The 23,756-nt window shown below is 34.9% G+C and overlaps 1 long non-coding RNA gene across 4 annotated transcripts; it reads right to left on the bottom strand.

Annotated features, from left to right (window-relative positions):
* Positions 1-294: 294 nt before the first annotated feature.
* Positions 295-15,113, bottom strand: LOC112657722 (uncharacterized). Of its 4 annotated transcripts, XR_007412263.1 has the most exons (5): positions 14,657-15,113; positions 10,963-11,060; positions 4,927-4,987; positions 869-4,642; positions 295-781 (listed from the first exon to the last, which is right to left on the bottom strand). It is a non-coding gene; the product is annotated as an uncharacterized LOC112657722 (long non-coding RNA). The 4 variants fall into 4 exon arrangements; XR_004818248.2 differs by lacking the exon at positions 295-781 and having other exon boundaries at positions 789-4,642; XR_003135249.3 differs by lacking the exons at positions 295-781; positions 869-4,642; positions 4,927-4,987 and adding an exon at positions 5,082-7,878.
* Positions 15,114-23,756: the final 8,643 nt, after the last annotated feature.

Genomic DNA, 23,756 nt, shown 5'->3' with positions numbered 1-23,756 from the left:
TGGTTTTTCTTTTCTATTTCTAACCATGGAAGTGAAAATATATATCAAAGAATGATTAACACTTAATTGAACAACTACTATATTCCTAGCACCATGCTTAACATATTACATAGACTTATTAACTTATTAATTTAAATAATTTATTTAAATCTCACAAGAAATTCTACATGTGATACAGAATTTATGAACAAATCCTTCATCTATTTATTCAACTAATAACTAGTGCCTACTGCACCTACTCTCCATAATGAGAGACCCTGCCCTCATGGAGCTATAGAATAATGGGACAGATAATATCATGTAAACCAAAACTTCAAATAGTTATTTAATTGCAATAGAGAGTAGTTATAAAGGAAAAAGACATAGTGACATGAGGCAGAAGTTTAAGAGGGAGTGTTATCTTGTAGATGTCATTTTCCTAAGTGGCATTTAATCTAAGACAAAAATGATGGTTAAGAATTTATTAGTTGAGAAGAAGAGGAAGCACATGCTAAGCAAAGGTGATAATGTTCAAATCTCTGAGAAGGAGGAGCTTAGTTCTTCTGAGAAATTAATCCGTGGGTAAACGGTGTTGTGGGTAGACTGTGGCAAGCAAAGAGGAAGGTATCTCAGCAGGGAGCTTGAGATTGGGAAGTTGCCAGATCATGCAGAGCCTTGCTGGCAATGAAGAATGCTGTATTTCACACCAATCAGAATCCGGAGCCATCGAAGGATTTTAGGCAGCATGCTGGTTTTTTTCTTGCTGTTTTTGATTCAGTTATGGACTAAGCTCGTTGGCTACCTTGGGGAAAAAAAAAAAAAAAAGGCTTCTGGTCTTCTAACAGAGACTGTAAACTGATTGCCTGAGAGCCAGATATGGACTACAGACCTGTTTGGTTCCCAGTGTATTGGCCCCATTTAAGATGTTTAAATCAGTGGGTAGCTCACATCTGAATTTCTAGGATTTCTGGAAAAGGAAAATATCAGTCAATGCTAGGTGGGCATTTTCTATGACTTCAAACTGTAGACGTAAGAAGAGGGAGTCATATTTAAATGGCACATTCGTTCTCCAAATTTCACAGAGCTCCGTATTTGAAAGCTACTGCATCACAGAGTGACTGATATAGAGCTACTGATTTATGTTACTGCCTGGCCTCTGTAGAAAGTTGAGTTTACAAAGCCTGCATTATGACATCTGGTAGTGCAGACTCCTGTGTCACTGTAAACTAACTTCTGAATCCAATAAAAATGGATTTATCATTATGGATTTGTTATTATTTATTATATATTTATTTATTATAACGGTTTTCCTGAGAATAGTTCCAAGCAGTTAAAAATACAAGTTTTATTTTATTTTATTTTTTTATTTTTTAAAATACAAGTTTTAGATTCGGATGCACCTGGGTTCTGTAGCCTATGGGACCAGTGCCACTTGCTACCACATGTCTTCTAAGCCTAGCACTTGGGTCATCTCTAGGTATTTGACACTCCATTCTGTATCAAATGTTTCATGCTTTCCAAGCCTATACTTGCAGTTCCCTTTGCCACATCTTCCTGATTATCCCTCCAGATCTAGCTGAAATGTCCTGTATTCCTGGCAAGGTTATTATTCACACTCCTGACCTGCTCAAGATTCCTCTGAGCTCCTGTAGTATTTGAGGCATTCTTTCATCACAAAACTTACTATATCATACCATAACAATTTTTTTTTCACTGCTGGACTATGAGCTTCACAAGGCAGTGGCTGTGTTTGTGGAGCAGAGAAAATAAATGAATGAATGGGTAAAGTGCTGGTTTTTGAAGATGTTTTCAGTTTTTTCCATAATTTGGAAGTAGGCTGTGGTAGTCACTATGGAGAGGATTCTGATAGAAGGAAGAGGAATTAGAATATCTTAATCAGAAAGAGATGACAAGGGAGATGAGAGGAAGCATGTGCTAAAATCCTGAGAGGGTCTGGAGGGATGAGGGCAAACATGAGAAAATAGAGCAACTCAACCAGACAGTGGTCAAATGCAAAAGTGTCTGTTCACACAGTTGACTCCAAGCAGATTCAGTAGGAACCTGGAAGCTGTAGTGAGGGAGAGTTGGGAATACTGATGTGTAAATGATGTACAGGATGAGAGAGAGAATAAGCAAGACAAGAAACTAGGACCACAGATCTTACCAGCAGTATTCTGAGGTCTGGAAGCACATGCAGGAAAAGCGGTGTGAGGGATCCAGGGATGCAGACTGAGGCATTTTAGACACCTGCCAGTTGACAGGGAGCAGAGCTCAGGAGATAGGATTTAGATGGTGACTTAAGGCTTTGAGGTAGATTCCAGGTTCCCGAAGTGGGGGACCTAATGACTGAAGAGTACCTTAAATTCTATGAAAATGTGATATAGTGAGAAAGTCGTGTTACCAACAGAGTTGGGGAAGAGGAAAATGATGTTTAAAGGTTTAAGGAAAATGTTACAGGTTTTCTGATTTTATACCCATTGAAACAAATAATAGGATCCAGTATGTTTTTCTTTCTTCTGGGTGTTTTTAGGCTCAAATGAGATAATTATAATAATATTTCATGCGTATTATTCTATAATATTTACAAATATGTTGGCATACATTACTATCATTATCACTGCCTTATATAACTTGAACATTTAATGGTACTGCCTGGGTTGTTTTGCATCCTGTTAACAATAAAAACAAACCACAGTACACACTCACACACACCCACACACATATTTTTCTAATCCCACTTAGTTTTTGTTAATGCTACTTTTTAGTTTGTGCTACTTTGTATCATGTTATATACCTTTACAACTCTCTGGAAACCCTTTCTAAAGCAAAGTAGTGGTACAAATATACAAATGCCATTTAACATTGTGAGGTTTATCTTCTGGAAGATTTTGATTATTTTAGCTATCATCCATAGATTTACAAAGAAAATAATGGCAACCTTTAAAAGGTTTATGGAAGATTCCTTTTCCAGTTAAACTTCATTCTTTATCTGAGGATATCAAATATTATAATAATCATTTCAGAGACTTAAAATATTAGGAAATGTTAACAGGCTCCAAATGTATAAATATACATGTGCGCATGAGCTTTTGAACATGTTCAAAAATATGCTCACAAATTCCATGCTTGCAAATGATTTCATCACATATTTATTTGGTTTAGTTGCTCCACATCATTATGCGAAGCAAAGATGATCCTTGTTCTTTATCTTAGATACAGGGTGCAAGGAAGAGAAAGCAAGGAAACATCCTTTGATATTTTCACCTCCAGTAAAGTCCCTGTGTATCTTCTACAAGGGCATGATGGATTCAGTTACTAGTCTAAACAAGAGCTGTAAATAATTTTAAATTACCTCTACTCCAAAGAGTTAACTGTATCTGATAAGTCATGCAAAACAAATCGATAAGATATATCTGAATGAACCAAAATACCGCCCATCTAGTTAGGCTTGGAATCTAGACCAAACTGTCAAATCTAGAATTTAAAAAACAAATGTGTGTGGGGGGCGGGGAGGGGTGCTTGCAAGTTGCAGTGGTATTTAGGATATGTAAACTAGATTAAGAAATCAAACAACTTATGATCTTTAGTAAACCTGAAAACTGAAAAACATTAACATCTTCCTTGGCACAACATGGTTTTCAAATCTATATGACATCGCTTGGCTCCATTTATAGTCAGCATAATTTTGGCTTCTATTCTTATGTGGATAACAGCCAAACTCATCTGTCTTCTATGTCCAATCCTAGCATCTTTGTTTAGTTCCTCGACTGAGATTCTGTTTTAAATAGCCTGAAACATTACTGTAAAGAAAAAGATTTTCCTGAGCAATTTGAAGTATCTTTGTCAAATCATATAGTTATCATCTGAAGCTTTGTTTTCAATTCAGTGGTTTGAAGAGTGTAGCTTTCTTTCTATAACTTGCTTAGAGATTTCCATGCCTCCTTTCACCAGAAATTGCTTTGATTAATATAATTCTCTTTCAGCTGTGATTTCTTTTGCTATTCACTGCCCTCTTTGATGAGTGAAAAATGTAGGTGCTAGATTTCTCTCTCAGGAGGGCTAAGTTTGAGGGCAATGTGTGCATTCCTACCTTTACTGTTACAAATTGCTTTTAAAACTTTAGTTTTCGTATTTGTTTATAAAAACCTGGAGGATTATTTTGCAGGACTTGGGCCTCTTTGCTGGCAGATCAGTTCTTTATCCTTCTGACCCCTAAAGGCTGATTTTCTTGGCTTGCAAGGTTGTTTTGACTTCTGGCTTATGTTGGTCATGAAGGTGAAGATGAGAGATGGAGGGCAGGATAAGGGAGGTGGCTAGAATATCCCCTCCTTAAGCACTTTCCCTGGTAGTGGCTCCTCTCTTCTGCGACTCCAGCTGCCACCATCAGGTCCCCCGTGGTTCTGTCATCCAACCTGAGAGGCACACAGATCCTGGGTTCCAGTTTTCCACCTTCCTTTCGTTGATTCTCCAGTCTAAGGACGTTAGTGAATTCCTGATGGTGTAAATCTGTAAGTTACTCTATTACTATTGTTACCAGTTATCTTTCTCCGCTATTCCATCACCTGTGCGATTAATTTCTTGCATGAAGTTTGCCTTCTTGTAAAGTATTGATGCGGATTATGTTTGCTGGCCAGACCTCAGCTGGACAAGCATCAATTCTTAGCTACATATAAATAGAAAGATTTTAAGTTTAATAAATTTATCACTGGCAGTTGCAGAAGAGGATTTATGAAGGCTATTGTACATTCTGAATAACTCTAATCATATATTTACAATAAAAGTTACTGTTTAGAATAATAATATAAAAAGTTCCTGATGGGATTATAATTCAGAAGGAGATTAATTGGACTGGATATTTAGAAATATTTGAGATGCTTAAAACTTACTGAGAAAAGCAACTGGGTCCTTTGTAAGATAGTTTTATATGGTTTATAAAAACTCATTTACCTTTTCCAATTTATAAAGTCAGTTTTTGTGTCCAAGAATTTCCTCCTAAATTTTTTTCATCCTAGGAAGAGAACCTCAATTGAACTGATGTGAAATATAAACAATTACAATAAATTATAATCTGCAAATGATATATGAAGAATAAAAAAGACATACAAAGGTTAAAAGTGTCTATGTCTAAATAAGTCAAATAATTATTAATAATATACCTGGATTAAGTTCCAGAAATAAGACATTTTCCTTCGTAACTATTTTATATTTTCCTAATTTGGATCTAGGTAATAAGTATTATATCACAAAATATCTTTGCCTTTTGATATATAACACAAGTGTTAACAAGAATTACTTTAAAATAATATTTCTGTATGCCTTAAAAAATTAAGGGTTTTAGGAATCCCTGAGTGGCTCAGTGGTTTAGCACCTGCCTTCGGCCCAGGGTGTGATCCTGGAGTCCCGGGATCGAGTTCCACATCAGGCTCCCTGCATGGAGCCTGCTTCTCCCTCTGCCTGTGCCTCTGCCGCTCTCTCTTCTCTATGTCTTTCATGATTAAATAAATAAAATCTTTAAAAAAAATTAAGGTTTTGTTTTTACTTTTGTATCTGAGTCTTACTCATGGAATCATGCATTAATATGTTATGTATTTTTGTCAACCCTTCTATATGATTCTTGCATGTCATTTATATATATGTATATGTACACACATGTATACACATAGTCACATTCAGAAAATAATTTCAGAAAGCATCCCTTATTTGATCTCTCACATAAAAGAGTTAACATTCCAACATACTAATATAACATGGAAAGGGAAAACAGAGAAAATGGTCTGTTCCTTGTAAGACTCTATCCTGGCCATAGACAACATATTCATGGTGTCCTGGATGGAAGAAGCAATGGAAAAGAGGCAGAGGGAGTGTGGCTGAGGTATTGATGTGCACAGATAGACTTGATAAAAAAAAATGTTGCTTTGTTCCCATATCTCTTTGAAGCTTTGCAAATAAGGTGAAAAGGAGTTTAAATGTCTCAATTTCCAAATGATCATCTTATGTGAGCTGGTTCTACTGATGTGTTGTGGGTTGAGATCTTAAGGCAACAAAGTTTCCTGTGTTGTCACTGCACTCAAAACTGGAGAACTGACAAAGCCACCAAGGTTGGGGATCCCTGGGTGGCTCGGTGGTTTGGTGCCTGCCTTTGGCCCAGGGTATGATCCTGGAGGCCCAGGATGGAGTCCCGCATCGGGTTCCCTGCATGGAGCCTGCTTCTCCCTCTGCCTGTGTCTCTGCCTCTCTCTCTCTCTCTCTCTCTCTCTCTGTCTCTCATGAATAAATAAATAAAATCTTTTTTAAAAAAAGCCACCAAGGTCATTTATTCCTCAGCAAATTGTAAGGTGGATAAAATAAAAAATAAAAATAAAACTTTCTTTTGATGTGGATTTATACAATCATATTTCTGTCAAACTGGCATATTGTCAACAGTGATATGACTGTTTTTCCAAATAATATGTAAACCAAAAACGTTCAAAAACAAATATTCCTTTTAAAACATTTATTTTTATGCTAGTAAAAGGTGCCTGACTGGCAATCTGTCCTCTGTTTGAAGAACAAAATGGAGGCACCAGAATCTTTCCATCCCATCATGCCACCTTCCCACCTTCAAACTCATCCATCTTCATGTGTCTTCTAGGTGTTAGGACAGTAATCTTGCTCAGGTTCCAATTAAACTGGTGTTTCTCAAACTCTAACATGCGTACATATTACCTGAGGATTTTGTGTGAAAACATATGTTCTGAATCAGTATGTCTAGTGTATGTCCTGAAATCCTGCAGTGTTAACAAGCTCCCAGATGATGCACATGTGCTGGTCTTTAGAACACATTTTGAATAGCAAGAAATTAAATTTCTTGTCTCTCTTCCCTATAACTATATGCTCCTTGAAGATAAGAACTATGACTTTGTTTATCTCTGGGTACCTAGTCACAAATGATAAATATAATATATTTTAATGGTGAATTAATATGTAAAGGTTTTAATCATTCTCTGTTTTGTAGGAGAATACCATGTTAGTTTTCTATAAATGCAGAATGAGAACTCCAGAACCAAATGTATTTATACTTATATGTAACCAAATATGCTTCTGGCTTTAAAACCATGCTATTGGAATTCCTTTTTAATTTAAAAAAAATGTAATCTAATTTGGTTTAATTTTTTGTGTTGGAATTCCTGTTGTGGAATGATATCTGAATACTTTATCCCAAAATGATAGCATCATAAAAGTGCACTTCAATGATAATTATGAAAAATCTTAAGAGAGAAGGAAGATATAACTAGCACAATGCTGATGCATTAATTATTTTTAGCTGTATATGCTATTATATTTTAAGAATATAGGATGGATTTTTATAAAATATCAAGAATTATAGAATTAACAAGTGCAGTTCAACCACTCTAATATTTTTCCTGCTTTTGAATTTAGAATTACAAAACTGAACTAACTCTAAGCATTAGGGAAACCAAAATATTTTATATCAGAACCTTTTTGGTGTGGGTGTGAAGGAGCTGATAGAGTTTTCTTTTCCTAATTTAAAAAATTCCTAGATTCTTTTGACTTTCATACAGAAGACCACATCTGGGTCAGTGTTTTATATGAAAGGTGGTACCAGAATGCCCTGTAAATTAAGGCATCACCGGGGAACATGATGGGCACACATACTTCCTGAATATTTCCTTTTCTGCTTCTCTTTCCCCAGATAAGCCCATAGTAAAACCCAATGCAAATCTACCAAAATGATCACAAAGAATTCTGGTAACCAAAAAGCCCTGTTGTCTTTAGTACTCTTTAGCATCTCTGATTGATTCTCTTTCTCCATCTCCTTCTCACTCTCCCTTCTTCCTTTTCTTCACTCTGTCTTCACAAAAAGAACAGGAGAATATTGATCATGGGGACATCAGGGCTCTGGTCAAATAGGAGATGAAAGAAGAATCGTAAAGATTGAGAGACTGACAACTGCTATTTTACTTATTCTGTTAGTATCCATATGCCTGTTAGTACGAAGTTGAATTGTTTCTATGGAAAGTTGTTTTCTAAAATGCTAAGCTTTTTCGGATGTTGATGACTGAAGTACGACAGCTCAGATGTACTGCTGAATACTCTGACAGCATGACAAAATTTACTGGCTCCTGGATGTTTTATCTTAATGTACCTACAAGTGCCACATGTATTACAGTTTCTTCACACTTAAAAGGTTTCTTGTTGTATAGGAGTGTGGTCTGTTTCCACCTCATGATTTGCTCATGGGGGCTTTTTCCCCCATCACTGAAGTAATTTATTTTTAGGATAAGTCCCAATCACTCTATGTGGCACTGTTTTCATCGATGTGCTTAAAATGGTAAATTGCTTTCTATAAGTTATATTTATAGAATGGAATTCTGTACTGCACATGAAAACAAAATTTATCTGGGCTATTATCAACTCGTGTTTTAAAAATTAGGAATATAAAATACATTATTCATATTTGGGATATCCGTAATCACAAATATAAGAATTACTGTCCATATATGCATGGCATAATGCTATCAACCTATTAGTTGCTCAATATTCGATCACAAAAAAGATGGAAAATGCTCCATTAATATCACTGAAATCTTCAATTTTTATTTCCCCAATCCAGACTTTCTAGTGTCTGGATTTCTGAGTTATATAGATAATAAGGTTAAAGTCTCATTTAGAATTATCTTGTCATCATTTTTTTTTTTTTTTTTAGAATTTGTAGCACAACTTCTATCCAAGGATCTTGTAATTAAGCTCCCAGATATAAAACCAAAGTATTCTAAGCAGGAATGGGTTGGCTTGTATCAAGATAAACTAAAATCTCAAACACTCTATTTCCAAGATCAACTCAGAGAAATAAAAAGGCACTTAACAGCCAGGAAATTCTATCCTTTAGGATCACAAAAAAGAAATGGCTATTCAGATTAAAAGATACAGGTTACTTCAAAATGTCTGAATAGGTTTTATTTATAAAAAGAGAAAGGTAATTAGCATTTCATTGACTATTCAGGAAAAAAAGAACAAACATTGCAAACAAACAAATAATGTGACTATAATATAAACTTCATCTCATTCACAAATTTGAGGTAAATTGTTGAAAAATATTATTAACAGTGCAAATAACTTTATCTTTGCAATATTTAGGCACAAACCAATGTTATTCATTATTTTCTTTCTCATAGTATGGAAGACTTTTAAAAAACTCTTTATGATAAAATATTTGATGGGTTATTATAAGATGTCATGTGGAGGCTAATTTGATAGAGAATAACTCCAGACGTTCCTAGCTGATTTGCGGCTGTGTATCTTTTTGCTAAAGAATCAACAAAGAATTAATTTTCTAAAATGAGAGAGGAAGAGGAGAAAAAGGTGGATTGGTCAAAATTAGGCAAAATGACAATTCCCAAATTTACAATACTATGCTGCCAAATTTGGATCTGGAACCATTCAAAAACAATAACTTTTATAAGAATTTACCAGGATATTATCTACAAGATTTCTAGATGATTCCCCATTGTTGTGGCTATTGCTGTAGTCTTAAATCCAGCAATTGATTTTAGAGCCCAAGCTGGATTATAACATTAGATAAGCCTCAGGATTCTTCCTATAGTCAAATACTACTGGAAGTATAGTGTATACTATACTAAGTATACAAACACGATATTAAGAAATTTCATAGCTTTCACTGTAACTTATATGAGTATATTTGTGTGTGTATATATATGCAATGTTTAGCGTGTGTGTGTATGATACTTAGTGTTATTATATGTTTAACCTATTAACAAAGTGAAGCCTAAAAAAGAACCTGAATGGAAAATCTGTAACTTAGCTTTAAAAAAAGAGAGAAAGGGAAAGAGCCCTCTGATACTTAGTTCAACCAAATGGCTCTTCTTTCTCAATTGGAGCATCCAGTGCATATTTTCTTCCTAAGCATATTTTATTTTCTACGTTAAATCACAAGATTCATTAGATAAGTGTAGTTGAATAATCTGAACAGGTCCTAGAACTTTCTTTTTCTTTTCTTTTTTTTTTTCTTTTTCTCTTCTTTTATTCAAGTATATTGAACATACAGTGTTATATTAGTTTCAGATGTACAATGTAACAGGTCAGCAATTCGGTACATTACTCAGTGCTCATTAAGATGAAGGTACTCTTGATCCCCTTTATCTGTTTCACCTGGTCCCCCCCACCCTCACCTACCCTGTGGCAACCACCAGTTTGCAAAAGGGAAAGGAGAAAAAATGAGTGGGAAATATCAGAAAGGGAGACAGAACATGAGAGACTCCTAACTCTGGGAAAGGAACTAGGGGTGGTGGAAGGGGAGGTGGGCGGGGGGCTGGGGGTGACTGGGTGACGGGCACTGAGGGGGGCACTTGACGGGATGAGCACTGGGTGTTATTCTATATATTGGCAAATTGAGCACCAATAAAAAACAAATTTATAAAAAAAATATATAGAACTTTCTTTTTCAATTTCTCTCCTCTTCTATGAACTTACACAGCTGTTTAGTTCTTTTGTAAACAGGGAAGGCTAGGCACTCTTGCATAGATCTTTTTAGCATATGAAACATATTGACATGAATATAACATATGTGCCAAAGCAATATTATTCAGCTAACATTTCAACGAAATGTAACATAAAATTTTAAATTACATATTTCTGCCTATATTTGATTCTTGTTTACTGTATCTAATCCAGAAAAAAAAAGAAGACTCTTATTATGAAAAACCATCTCTAATATCTTTGCATTCTAATATCAGTAGAAAGGAATGGTTATTACTAGTTGTTTATCTTCACTTGCTCTAACATCACCAAGTGTCAGTACAGCAGTTTTAGTTGATCAAGGCTTTTGATCCATATGGCGAGTGTCCAGGAGAAGAGCACTGACAGACACAGGTATGTCAAAACATGGAAAGCCAGTAGGATCATTTTGTTTATTGGAGCAGGAAGGTAAAAGACAGGTTTACCCCTCTGTTTGAAGCATATTACCTTAAGCAAATCTGTTGCATCTTATTGGCTTAGTTTCTTCAAATAGAAGGCATAAGCTCTTTTCCTCCAGGGGGAATGGTGATTATTGATTGCTGGCTCTTCACAATAAAAAAATACAATATGTAGTATATTAAGTTTTATATATATGTGTGCATATATTTCTAAATTCCCATTAACAAAATCTTTTTAAGATTTAACACTTGTTCTCAGGAATAGAAGCATCTTCTACTAAAATATTTTAGAAATGTCTTTTGCCACGTATTTACTGTATAAATATGAGATTGCCAATACCCTAATTGAAATGTAATGTTAGATTTCTCTCTATAATCACAACAATTGGATATTCCACCAGAATTTAATTTTTGTAACACTGAATAATTGCAAATCTCTTAATCCACACTTAAACAATATGTCCTTTAATAACTGTCTGCATAAACAAATATCTGAGTTGACCGTGAAAGACTCTTGCAAGTTGAACAGGTCCTAGAAGTCAAAGTAGGTAGCTGTTTTATCCCAAATGTTGGGTACAAACTAAGGAAGAAAAACTAGATAGGAGCGTGGAATATATATCAACTGCATATGAAATTTCAGATTAAGATCCATGTAATTTTTATGAGCTAAAGCAAACTATGATTCATACGTATGTTCTTTGAACAATATTTTTGCTTTTCTTACCTTACCCAAAACTTATTTTTAAAACCCACCAAAAACATATTGCAACCTGACCCAAGCTACAAGGAGGGATGAGGAAATGATACCAACTAAGGATTTGGCTCCAGGGTAAGGGGAGGTAAATGGTCTCTTTATACACGGAGGAACTAAAGGAGGGACACAAGGATATTAGATATTTTGCAGGATACTGTAAAAGCCCCCATAGTAAAGTGCTGCTATAATCTGATCTATCATTTTCTTTTGTCATTAGTAAAGGTGAAGTACTGGCTGGCTTCCTTGCTTATATGACTATATTTTGTGCCTAATCCTTAGAAGGAATCAGGGCTACAAACTTAAGTCATGCTGGGTATCATTTAGTTCCTGCCCTTCCTGGAGGGGACTTGACAACAAATAGGGAATTTAAGATAAATGGAATTTCTGCTGACTGTCTCCACAGTGGAGTTTACTTTAAAGTCTGATTTAGAGAAAGAAGGCCCATTTGGGGAAGATCTCTGACTTGTGATTTCCTTAATAATCATCCCTCAAGTTTTACTAGTCTAAGGGATTTTTATATGGCTTTCTTTGAATACCAGTTGAGTACAAAGAAAAAAGCCTGAGAAATACCTCTTCCAAGGATTTCCAGCCCTGATGGATTTGAGAAGTAAAAGTTTTTAAATGTACCAGATTTAGCAATTAAAAAAAAAAAAGTTCCATTCATTCTCCTTAGCAATCATTTGAATAACAGGACTTTTTTTTCCCCAAAAAGATCCATGCAGATTAATTGGATAATTTTCTTGAGGGAAGAATTGAAATGGCAATTCAACTTCAGCTTCAATCAGAAACTCCATGACTCTTTAGCCTGATCTTTGTTGCTCCATAGGGTTTTTAGCTTGTTAAGGAGCCTCTGGTGCCATTACACAATTTTGTGCTGTGTAAAAGCAGGGACCCCAATGTTTGGGCAATTCTACAATCTGACTAGAGTTTCTGGTTTGCTTCCTGGAAGGAGCTTTGTTATACCTAAAGTGAAGTGGCTTTAATGAAACTCCATTGCTGGTGGCTAAAGGGCTTCCTGTGTCTAGTTAGAACATGGAGAGGAGGTGAATTGAGATCCTTCTCGCTATGCCCCAGGGAAGCATTGTTAGCATCTGGGAGAATTTGGTTTCTGGAGTTTTCGTTTGCACAGATTCCATACTGTGTTATCCACTGCCAGTGGGATAAAAGGGGAGGTTTTTTAAGAGAACTGATACCATGATTCTCATATGAACAATGCTTCATGTGATAGGCATGACCAATCTAAAGATAAGTATTTCAAAAGGAAAGAAAAAGTTAATTCTGTTCTCTGGGGTAAAGCATCACAAGACCAGAAAGATATTAGAACTTGGATGAATTTGCATCATAGGTATTAATAAAAACAATAACAGTAGTAACGGCAACAAAATATCCTCATCAGTTATTAGAGCCCATTTGTGAAAAGTGACTCCAAATTTGTGCATTTGCAGTCTCTTATTTATCAGTGGAATTCTTGGTTTCACATGAACTTTTAATCTTGTTTGACTGCTCCCCATGTGAATAAGCTAAAACACACATACACTTGCACACACACACACATATACATAATAATTTGTCTTCAGATATTTGAGGGTTCACACAGAAAAAAAATGATTTAAAATATATGAATATAACACTTTTTTTAGACTAGTATCCTATTTCACAGTTTCACTAAAGCAATTCTTTAATTCATTTCACCAGATCCTATCAAACTATCTCGAGTAGCTCTAGATAAATGTATAGATAATTTCCCACGTGTTACAGATTTCTTCATCAGGAAGTACTTTTAATAATTATTCTAATTTTTAAACATTTGATTCTAGTCTAATTCGGTCCCATTGAACGTGAACTGATTGTGATTGAATAAAACTGACTAATGTTTGGCCTTTAGCAACCAGTTGCTTTAATGAATTGCCTTATGAAGTTGTCCCTCAGGTCGTCCACAGTTATACTGAAAACTCAGTTGTTATCTTATTAATCACATAATCATAAGTATGCTCTCTTTCTTTCTTCTAACTCGTGAACATAGACCCAAGGAAAAAAAATCCAGAAATTGCTCAGGAGTTTGAAAGTCTCATTTATATTCCTTAGTAATAGACATGTTTTTATGTTGGTTGGAGTACATTTTCCATCAGCACCCACATGTCTACCTCTACTCAGATGTCAGTGTGATATATGATGGTTGCCCCACTGTGATAAAGAGTAAGGAGAATAGATTCAAGAAAAGTAAATACTAAATTGTCATGTGTCCTTCCAAATATGTTAAAATATGTACAGTCAAATTTGACCTCTGACAATTCTGACTTTCTAACATGCTGGCTAGGAGGCATGCTTTCAGAGTTTCACTTCTCAGAACTCCCTGCTCACTTCTAACATTTTGACTTATTCAACTCAAATAATGAGTCAAAAATCAAGAAGCAAATAAACTGAGTGCAATTAAATTCAGCATGCCAGTCTCTTATTCAGGTCAGAAAAGAAATGAAAATTTGAGAAAGTGCCAAATTTGATTATTGGAAAAGATAAAGCCTAAGATTTTAAGTGCTGTAATATCATTTAAACCTTAAACTCTTATAGACATAATGTTTTGAAATCTTGAATGATTCTTTTCTTTTTAGAAAAACGAAAGTTTTCAAGCAAGCATAATTTTATACTTTTCTTAATTGTCCAACTTCTGCTATACTTTATACCCCATAGCTCTGGTCATCGTCCCTTCAGAAGTCTTCCAGGTTAGTCTTACTTACAATATTTTTATATGCTAACATGACTCCAATACCTGTCCCCATTATGTAATTTTCATAATCACATAGTCTCAGATGCAAACTTTCCTATAATATCGTCTTCATCTGCTGTTTTCAGAGAAAAAAAGAACTAATCCACTTTAATACATTTTCTTTTAATCCTTCTAATTTGGTGCTCTAATTTGGTGGGATAGATGGATATTTGTAAGCCCTTACAAATTGTAATGTAAAGCCACCAAAGAGTAAGGAAAACTTACCTTTTTATTTAAAGACATCCAGAGATCCTGACATATTATATTCAGATCAGATGTAAAACTAATAATATATTTCCAATAGTTATAATGGAGGCCAGAAAACACTGAAATGGCACTTTTTTCCAGTGATCCAATGTAGATTCTACAAACACGGAAAATATTCTTCATAAATGAAGACTTTACTTAGAGACAAGTTCAAAAACTGAGCAGACCCATATTAAAGAAATAACTCAGGAAGTTCTTCAGAAAGACAAAAGCAAAGGCATACAGGAAGAAATACAAAACAAAAAGCGTGAATATATGGGTAAATCAAAATGAATGTTGATGTCAGTAATACTAATTATCTTATGGGGTTTAAAATATGCCTATCCAACATAAGATGTAAGTCCTCAATACTAAAAACTGTAAGACACTATTAAAAGAAGTTAAAGAAGAATTATGAATATGCCATCTTTACTAATTAGAATACTCTTATTGTTATGTCAGTTGTTTCTTAGGATGACCTCAAATTCACTAGAATCCTAATCAAAATTCCAGAAGATATTTTGTATGGAAATTTAAGAACTGATTCTTGTGTTTCTATGGAAACACTATCAAAGTAACCATGCAGAAGAATAATGCTACATGATATACACTACCAGATATCAAGAACTACTATAAAATTACAGTAATTAAGACTGTGTTGGTGTTAGGTATTAGGCACAAGGATTGGCACAAAGCCACAGCTACAGTTCTGGAGGCGAAGTATATCTTTACAAATAAATGGTGGTTAATTAATTGAATAACTGCACGAAAAATAGGAATTTTTCCCTGCTTTACACCATATACAAAGATTAGTCCAGGGTGGATGGATCATATAGAAATGTGGAAATTAAAAGTCTAAATCTTTGGGGCGTCTGGGTGGCTCAGTTGGTTAAGCATCTGTCTGTCTTTGGCTCAGGTCATGACCCTGGGGTTCTGGGATCCAGCCCAGCATTGGGTTCCCTGCTCAGCAGAGAGTCCACTTCTCCCTCTCTCTCTGCCCCTTCCTCTGCTTGTGCTCTGTCTCTTTCTCTCTCAAATAAATAAATGAAATCTTTTTTAAAAATCTAAATCTGGAAGGAAACAGAGGCAATGATACTAATGACTTTGAGATAGGCAAATATTTCTTATGCTAGACATAAAAAACTAACCATTAAAACAAAATTATATAAACAAGATAATAGAGTAAAAGCAATTCAGAAACTGGGAAATGGTATTTGAAATGTCTATGTCCAACAAAAGACTCAAATTCATAACATGCTTGAGATTCCATAGGAAAAAAAAACCCAGACAACTCAGTGTTAAAATGATCAAAACAACAGGTACTTAACAAACAAAAATATCCAGATTGATAATAAGTTTATCAAAACATATTCAGCATTATCACTAAATTGTGAAATGAAAACTAAAATCACAATGTTATACCATGATATGCCCACAGGAAGGACTAAAGTAAAAAAGATGGGCAATACCAAATAATGAGAAGAATGGATCAACTGCAAGTGAAAACATCGTTGATAGGTGTATAAGTTGGGAGTATAAATTGGTACAAACTTTTGAAATCTATTTGACAGTATCTAAAGGTAAACATACACTCAGTAAACATCCAACAATTCTACTCCTAAGTGTATTCCTAATGGAAAATGAGTGCTGATGTACACACACTCACGAAGATAAATAGCTGACTAGAGTAATACAAAAATACATACATACATACATACGAACATGCATACATACATACAAACAAACAGTCACAACACTGGAGGAGGCTTCTGGGCAGGAATGATGGAGGAAATATCATTAACTTTAGAGACAGAAAAACTGAGGCACTGAAAGGTAAGGAGATAGATCATGAATACTGGATGTCTGGGGAATCAGGGGCAAAGGCAAGTTCTTCCAGAATGTGAGTGATATGAATACATAAGCAGGAGGATTGGTCCTGCTTTCCATTGGCTTTGGCCTTGGCCCTGAAGCAGAGCTCACTGATATATTATTAAATGCTTGAAGCAATAAATCAACTCTATGTCTACAAACCCCAAATTAAAGCCTGTAGAAGAAATAGAGGCAGAATATGAGGCCAGAATGAACAACTTAAAGTGAATATGAGAGGAAGATAGTAATAATTTTCCTATTCTATCTATTCCACATCCCGGTATAAGACCTCCTCCACAAGACCAAATAAAAAGAGGAGAAAGTGTAACAAACGTATTGTCTAAGCATTTAGGAAAAGTGGTACAAAACTGTTTTTTAAACCATATTAAATATGTGGAAAAAATAACAAACCAAATTGTTTACAGTAGTTCCTCTAAGGAAAATACTTTGAATATTATATATTTCTGCAATGATTAAACTTCTTATAAGAAGCACTTTTATGTTTCATAAAAGTTGCAATAAAAAATTTCTTAAAAGACTAAAATATATGTGGAATTTTATGACAGCAAGAACAAAAACGCAGAAAAATGATAAATGGTATTAAAATGTTTTACATGTTCTAAGGTCCTTACATTGTCTGGAAAGTAAAAGTATCAATTTACATTAGTTTTTAATAAGTCAGGTTTAATATTGTAATATCTAGAATAACCATTAAAAGAGTAGTAGAAAAATGAATATAAGTAATAGCATGGAGAAATTGAATAATAAAAAGTACTAAATTTTTCAAAAAGATTGCAAGAAAGGAAAACATATGTAGAACAGTTGAGACAAATAGAAAAACAAATAGTAGATTAAACCCAAACATATCAGTGGAATTATTGGATCATATGGTATTTCCACTGTTTTAAAAGATTTTATTTATTTATTTGAAAGAAAGCAAGTGAGAGGGAGCACAAGCTGGGTCAGGGAGGGTGGTGAGAGATGGAGAGGCAAGGGTAGAGGGAGACACAGATCCTCCACTGAGCAAGAAGATGCAGGGCTCAATCCCAGGACCCTGGGCTCATGACCTGAGCTGAAGGCAGATGCCTAACAATCTGAGCCACCCAAGCACCTTGGTGTTTCTACCTCTAACTTTTCAAGATACCTCCACACTGTTTTCCACAGTGATTGTATCAGTTTGCATTCCTACGGACAGTGCATGAGGATTCCTTTCTCTCCACATCCTTGCTAACACTTGTTATTTCTTGTCCTTTTTATTTTAGCCACTTTAACAGATATAGTGATATCTCCTTGTGGTTTTGATTTTCATTTCCTTGAAAATTAGTGATGTTGAACATCTTTTCATGTATCTGTTGGCCATACTATATGGTTTCATTCATATGTGGAACCTAAAAAACAAAGCAAATCAATACACAAATAAGAAATGTGTGGGAAATATCAGAAAGGGAGACAGAACATAAAGACTGCTAACTCTGGGAAACGAACTAGGGGTGGTAGAAGGGGAGGAGGGCGGGGGGTGGGAGTGAATGGGTGACGGGCACTGGGTGTTATTCTGTATGTTAGTAAATTGAACACCAATAAAAAAATAAATTAAAAAAAAAAAAAAAAAAAAAAAAAAAAAAGAAGCAGAATCAGACCTAAAAATACAGAAAACAAACTGGTGGTTTCCAGAGGGGTGGAGGTCTCAGGGTGGGCAAAATGGGTGAAGGGGAATGGGAGATACAGGCTTCCAGTTATGGAATGAAAAAGCCATAGGAATGGAAGGCCTACAGATATAAATAAATGGAATATAGTCAATAAAAAGATTACTAAATTCTAAATTTTATGCATTTATTCAATTAAGTCTATTCACATAGATCTCTTGGCAAAATAATAATAAAATGACAAAGGTCCAACATTCTTTCTTATGAAGTAAAGTACTTGGGCAAGGTAGATACTTTTCCTATGTGGAGTGTTTTTTCCACTAGAGGCTGGCATTCTTCTAAGTGCCAGATGTATTCTATATATATGATATATTTTATATATATGATTTATCTCATATATATATCTCATATATATATATATATCATATATATGAGACTAATCATATATCATATATATATGATTTGTCTCACCATATTAATTATAAGATCTTGATATATGGATTTTGTTTGTAATTGTATCTTTCACATCATGTAGCAGAGTACTTACAAATAATAGATGTTCAAAAAATAATAGCCGATTGACTAAATAGATGGAAGTTTGTGGTATCTTCCATCTGCTATCGTTCTCCTGCCATGTAGCTTTTAAAATCTCTTTTCTGTTTTGTAATAATTAGCTGTGATTAGACACAATAGGTTTTACATTTCCATATTATGGATGAATATGTTATATTGATTGTCCATTAAAACATCCAAAAATTAGAAAGAACTTAATAAAATTGATTTTCAAAGCTACTTTTTCTATTTCATTGCATGTGATATCCAATACAACGATTATTGTTAATTTCTATAAGTTTTCTATGTTCACTAAACATAGGAATTATAATGAATTATCAATCAGAATTTTATAGCTATTCTACATCTTCTCTATCCCCATTGTTTCTCTTTCAAAAGGCCCTTTCTTATTTTATAAACTCAGTAAAGACATACCCCAAAAATAAAAACTGAAAAAAAAAGGCAGAGACAAAAACAATAAAACCTTACTTTTCAGCCCAGTGTTCTCCTCAGGAATTTTTCATACACTCCAGGGGAGAAAAAGTATGTATTCATTGTCTCTTTTGTACACCTTAAAGCTTTGCCAAGCAGATTTTGTTTCCAACAGTATTAAGGCCCAACTTCCTACACTCCTATCTTTTAGTCTTTTCTCTAATCAGACTGCTCCTTGGGACTTCCCTAAATTAATTCCCATTGTCCCAGTGTTTCCTTAGATGCCTGTTTACTCTATCTACTTTTTAGTTTACTAGGAAAACTCTTTTCACTGTATCTGGTCCTTCTAAGCAGGCATACCGCCAAAGTTAGAGATAGATTTCTCTACTCTTCTCGCCCTTCACAAACACTGTGACCTCATCAGCCCTGGCAACATCATGCATTTATTATGATTCACGAGTTTCACTTATAACCCTGCAGCTCTCTCTGCCTGCTAAGCTCTGCCATACAAATGTCTTACTAATTAATCACCAAAATCTATTCATTCTACCATTAAGATACCTCTTGAAGCTTTATCATTTCCCCCCTGTGTCCCTACTCTAGCTCAGATCTAAAATATCTCTCTTGTAATCAAATGACAGTTACTTATTTTTCTGGCCTTCAGCCTTGCATCTCCAAACTAAACATCAGTAGGATTTCATTTCCCAAGGCAATTTTTTTAATAGAACTATCTCCAAGAGATCCTCCTTGGAGAAGAAAAATGAAGAGTCAAAAATACTTGAGTAATGTTGCGGGTTAGAACCTGTTTGTGAAGAATCATATTAAATATTAGCACATGAAGGGTAGTAGGAAGTAATATATTTAAGAATCTAGTATTGAATCATGTATTCTGTAGACTACACATGGGCAGAAGCTGTGCTGGAGTTGCTAAAGTTGCTTCTTCTGGCTCTTTGTCAGCAGTCCAGCCTTCCTGCCCCTGCCCTCCAAGGCTCTCGCTGTACCATGTATCACAGGCTATTCAGTACATAATCATTTCTTAAGAGGGAACGATCTGCCTCATTCATCTTTTATTTTTCAGTGGTGTGCATCATGATCCACTCTACCCATAAATGGTCAACGCATGTTTCACAACTTGGGGTTCAGTTTTCTTCGTAGATTGATTTAAAAAGTAATGCCCTACTGGTTTTGAAATTTAGGATTTTTTCATTAATATTTAGTGATTTGGGCATTATTCATGACTTTTGCATGAAGAGTCAGACATTTTGAAAAGTCCTCAGTCCAGACCACTAAAAAAGCATTGTATCAATTTCAGGACATTGAATAGCTTTATATTGAACGGAATGAGTTAAACCTCCTCCCAAAGCACCTAAAACTCTGGAAGGAAGTGATTTACTTACTTTCATGAACTCATTAATTAAGTGCTCATGATACTCTAGGCTTTTACCAAAAATAGAGATGATTCAGTCTTTTTCTGAAGAGACCATCTTCAGTTTCTATCTAACTGTTATTATTAGAATACAAATGTGGCTTATTGGTATCAGCTACCCTTGGGGGACAATGAAGCACATCACAAAGAGAAAATATTGGCACAATAGTTGTCTCCAGCTAAAATTGCCTAAGAAACAGAAGTTGCTGTCGAAAAGGTTGATGTGTGCTGGCAGAGTTACGTGAGAAGTTTGAATTGCCTCTTCCTGCATTATGTCTAGCATGTCAAGCACTCAGTTTCAGAAGGGTAGATTGGGTATTCTATAATTATTTATAATTATCCCAAGGTAGCCCAAAGCAACAAGTTTCCTGATGGTAATACCATGAGTATGTAGGCTAGTATGGTAATATGATGACTTTGCTAAGAGCAGTAATGTTTGTTAGGACACTAGGGAGAGGCTTCTGATTCTTCCTAAGCTGTGCCATGACATTTCTCCTCTAACCATTTATCTATGGAAGATACTGTTTATTTGGTATGGATTGAAAATGCCTTTTCTTTTGAAAGACTAAATCTTTTCTTATATGAGCATTACTTTAGCTATTCAATGGAAATCAAATCAGTTGGGAAAATGAGGTTAATTTTTCAGTCTTGAACATGCGAAATTAGATATTCAATCTTGCTGAATTCCTAATGGAATCCCTGAATCTAAATCTTTTTATGCCATTACCTATTTACTGCAGAGCTATGGGGAATAGGAAAGTTTAAATGCTTCAGCCATTTCTTTTGAAAAACTTTCTTGTGCATTTTAAATCCATGGAATTGCAGGGGAAGGAAAATAATCCTCCTGTAAATTAAGTCATGATGGTCTTGATGATCGGGTCAGACCAGCTGATAAGCTCTCTGTAGGAATGCAGCACAGCAATCGACTGTCATAAAGATTAACTTCCATTTGCTTAGCTAATGAGTGCCACATGCACAGCATATCCAAAGCTCAAGCTTTAAAAGGTTGTATCCATTTTTATCATCACATCTGGAAGCACATCCAGTGTGGTATACAGCTGCATGACTGATTTTCATGTTTGTGGTTTGTAATCAGTCTCGTTAATTTTTAGTCATATTCCATATATGCTAGTGTACTTGGAGATATATATTATTGGACAGCTGGAAAAGTTTCACTTTTCAGGTGTTTGTAAATGCATTTCAGCACTATTTTTCTTTCTCTTTGGCCTTGAATGGTTCTCTCTTGTTAATTTTGATATGCATGATATCTCACAAATGCTAGCCCTTCGTAGGTGATAATGCCACAAAGGTTTGCTTTAAATAGACATTTTCAATTACAGGAAAGTCACATGACCCCATTTGGTCTTTTTCAATGCTATTAAAGTAAGAAAAAAAAAGGAAATGCATTCATAAAACGTTAAATGTTTAAAATTAGCCTTTGCTATATTTTGCTTTGAAATACCTGCGTGTGTACTTTTAAAGATGTCTGAATGATGTGTCATGTTATGTTGAGTATCTTCTTTCAAAATAAATCCTGCCCCTCAAGGATATCTATATCCAAAGTAGCTATGCCGTAATGTAGACTATAATAGCCCTTCTGTGCTAAGAAGAACAGGGATAGAAATAGATACTGTATGACTAAATGCTGATTGACAGCTCCATCACAGGCATGGTACTTCTCTAGCTAAACTGCAATAAAGAGACTTCATATCACAGCATTCAACAGATAATAAAATAGCATAAACAGATGTAACCTTGTGGGAAAAAAATTGTCTACTCAATTATAATGACAACAAATTGTACATTTACTTTTTAAATATCTTAGATAAAGATCACAAAAGTAAGTGTTGATTCACGAGGTAAACTTCGTTCTCAGTTATCCTTTTAAATGTTGTTTCTAATAGAAAATAACATTATATCTAGATACTCTTTAAATACATGAAGGCAAAATATTTTCTTAGGATGTACACATTTTTAAAATGTAAATCTGATTGAAATGCCTCCAAGTTTCAGATTGGAGGCAGCTTAAAAGCTCCTACAGAATGAAACTTTACTTTGAAACCCATCCCAGTTTACTGTGTTTGTATATTATTGGGGGAGGGAGAAGAATTCTTGTCATCAGAAGTTTTATAAGAAATAAGTAGGGTGCTTAAAAAAAAGCCCTTTACTACTCAGAGAATCACACATGACAATGAATGGCATCATTATTATGAGTAACATAGACTCATCTAAATGTACCCTAGGAATCACTGAGCCCTCAAGAACTCCTTCTCAGTTGCAAGAACTTGTATAAAAATTGAAGTAAAAAGCAACAATTTAAGTTTCTGGTGTTGACCATACTTAGTCACTTTGTAACATATACACAATGTACTTTTGAAGTTATTTCCCTTTGACATATTTTAATTTGTTATTACTCCCAATAACTACATCTCTAATGTCATCAAGAGTTACCACTGGCTCAGTTACGACCTACATACTCTGTATAAATCATCTTTCATCCAAATTGAGGAGAGATTTGATGTAAATCAAATGTGTGTGATTATGTCCATTTCTGATTTCATTTCAATCTGATGGCATTACTTTTCCATGATCTTTTTGTTAATGCTGAATATTTTTAAAAAGGGAATTTAACAAGTTCTAAGGTTAAAATTCGTATCTGTTTTGATCCATGTGATGTAACCGAACTGAGATACTCTCAATGATAGAGCAGAGGGAGTGTAATTAATGGCATCCACACAGAATCCTTGGGACATATAGAGTTTCTGAATCTCTGAATTCAGCAATGCTGTCAGTGTTTTGGCTGGCAGCCTATAACCCCCTTTTAACCTGAGCCCAGCTTACTCAGCAAGCTATGGCAAATGACTGCTGAGCTGTTACTTTCTTATTTCAAAATACACCTCCAGTTGAGAGAGGGACATGCTCTTTTACATATGGTATGGGATTTTGTTTGGGAACTCAGTTTTCTGTTATGAGTTTTTTAAAGAAATGTGCAGCAGCAGCAGTGGCAAAAATATGAGAAACTTTGGAAAGGAAGGAGGGAGGGTGAACTCATAGAAACTGAGATGCCATCCTTGTTTTGGCCGGGCACAGAGAAGTTGAGAAACACTCTGTAGGTGGGCCAACAAGATCTATCATGTATGTAGGACAGGGACTACAG

This window comes from Canis lupus, chromosome 8 (assembly GCF_003254725.2).
Source record: "Canis lupus dingo isolate Sandy chromosome 8, ASM325472v2, whole genome shotgun sequence".
Lineage (NCBI taxonomy): Eukaryota > Metazoa > Chordata > Mammalia > Carnivora > Canidae > Canis > Canis lupus.
The sequence above is the reverse complement of the archived record's forward strand: the minus strand, read 5'-3'. Positions and strand labels throughout refer to the sequence as shown.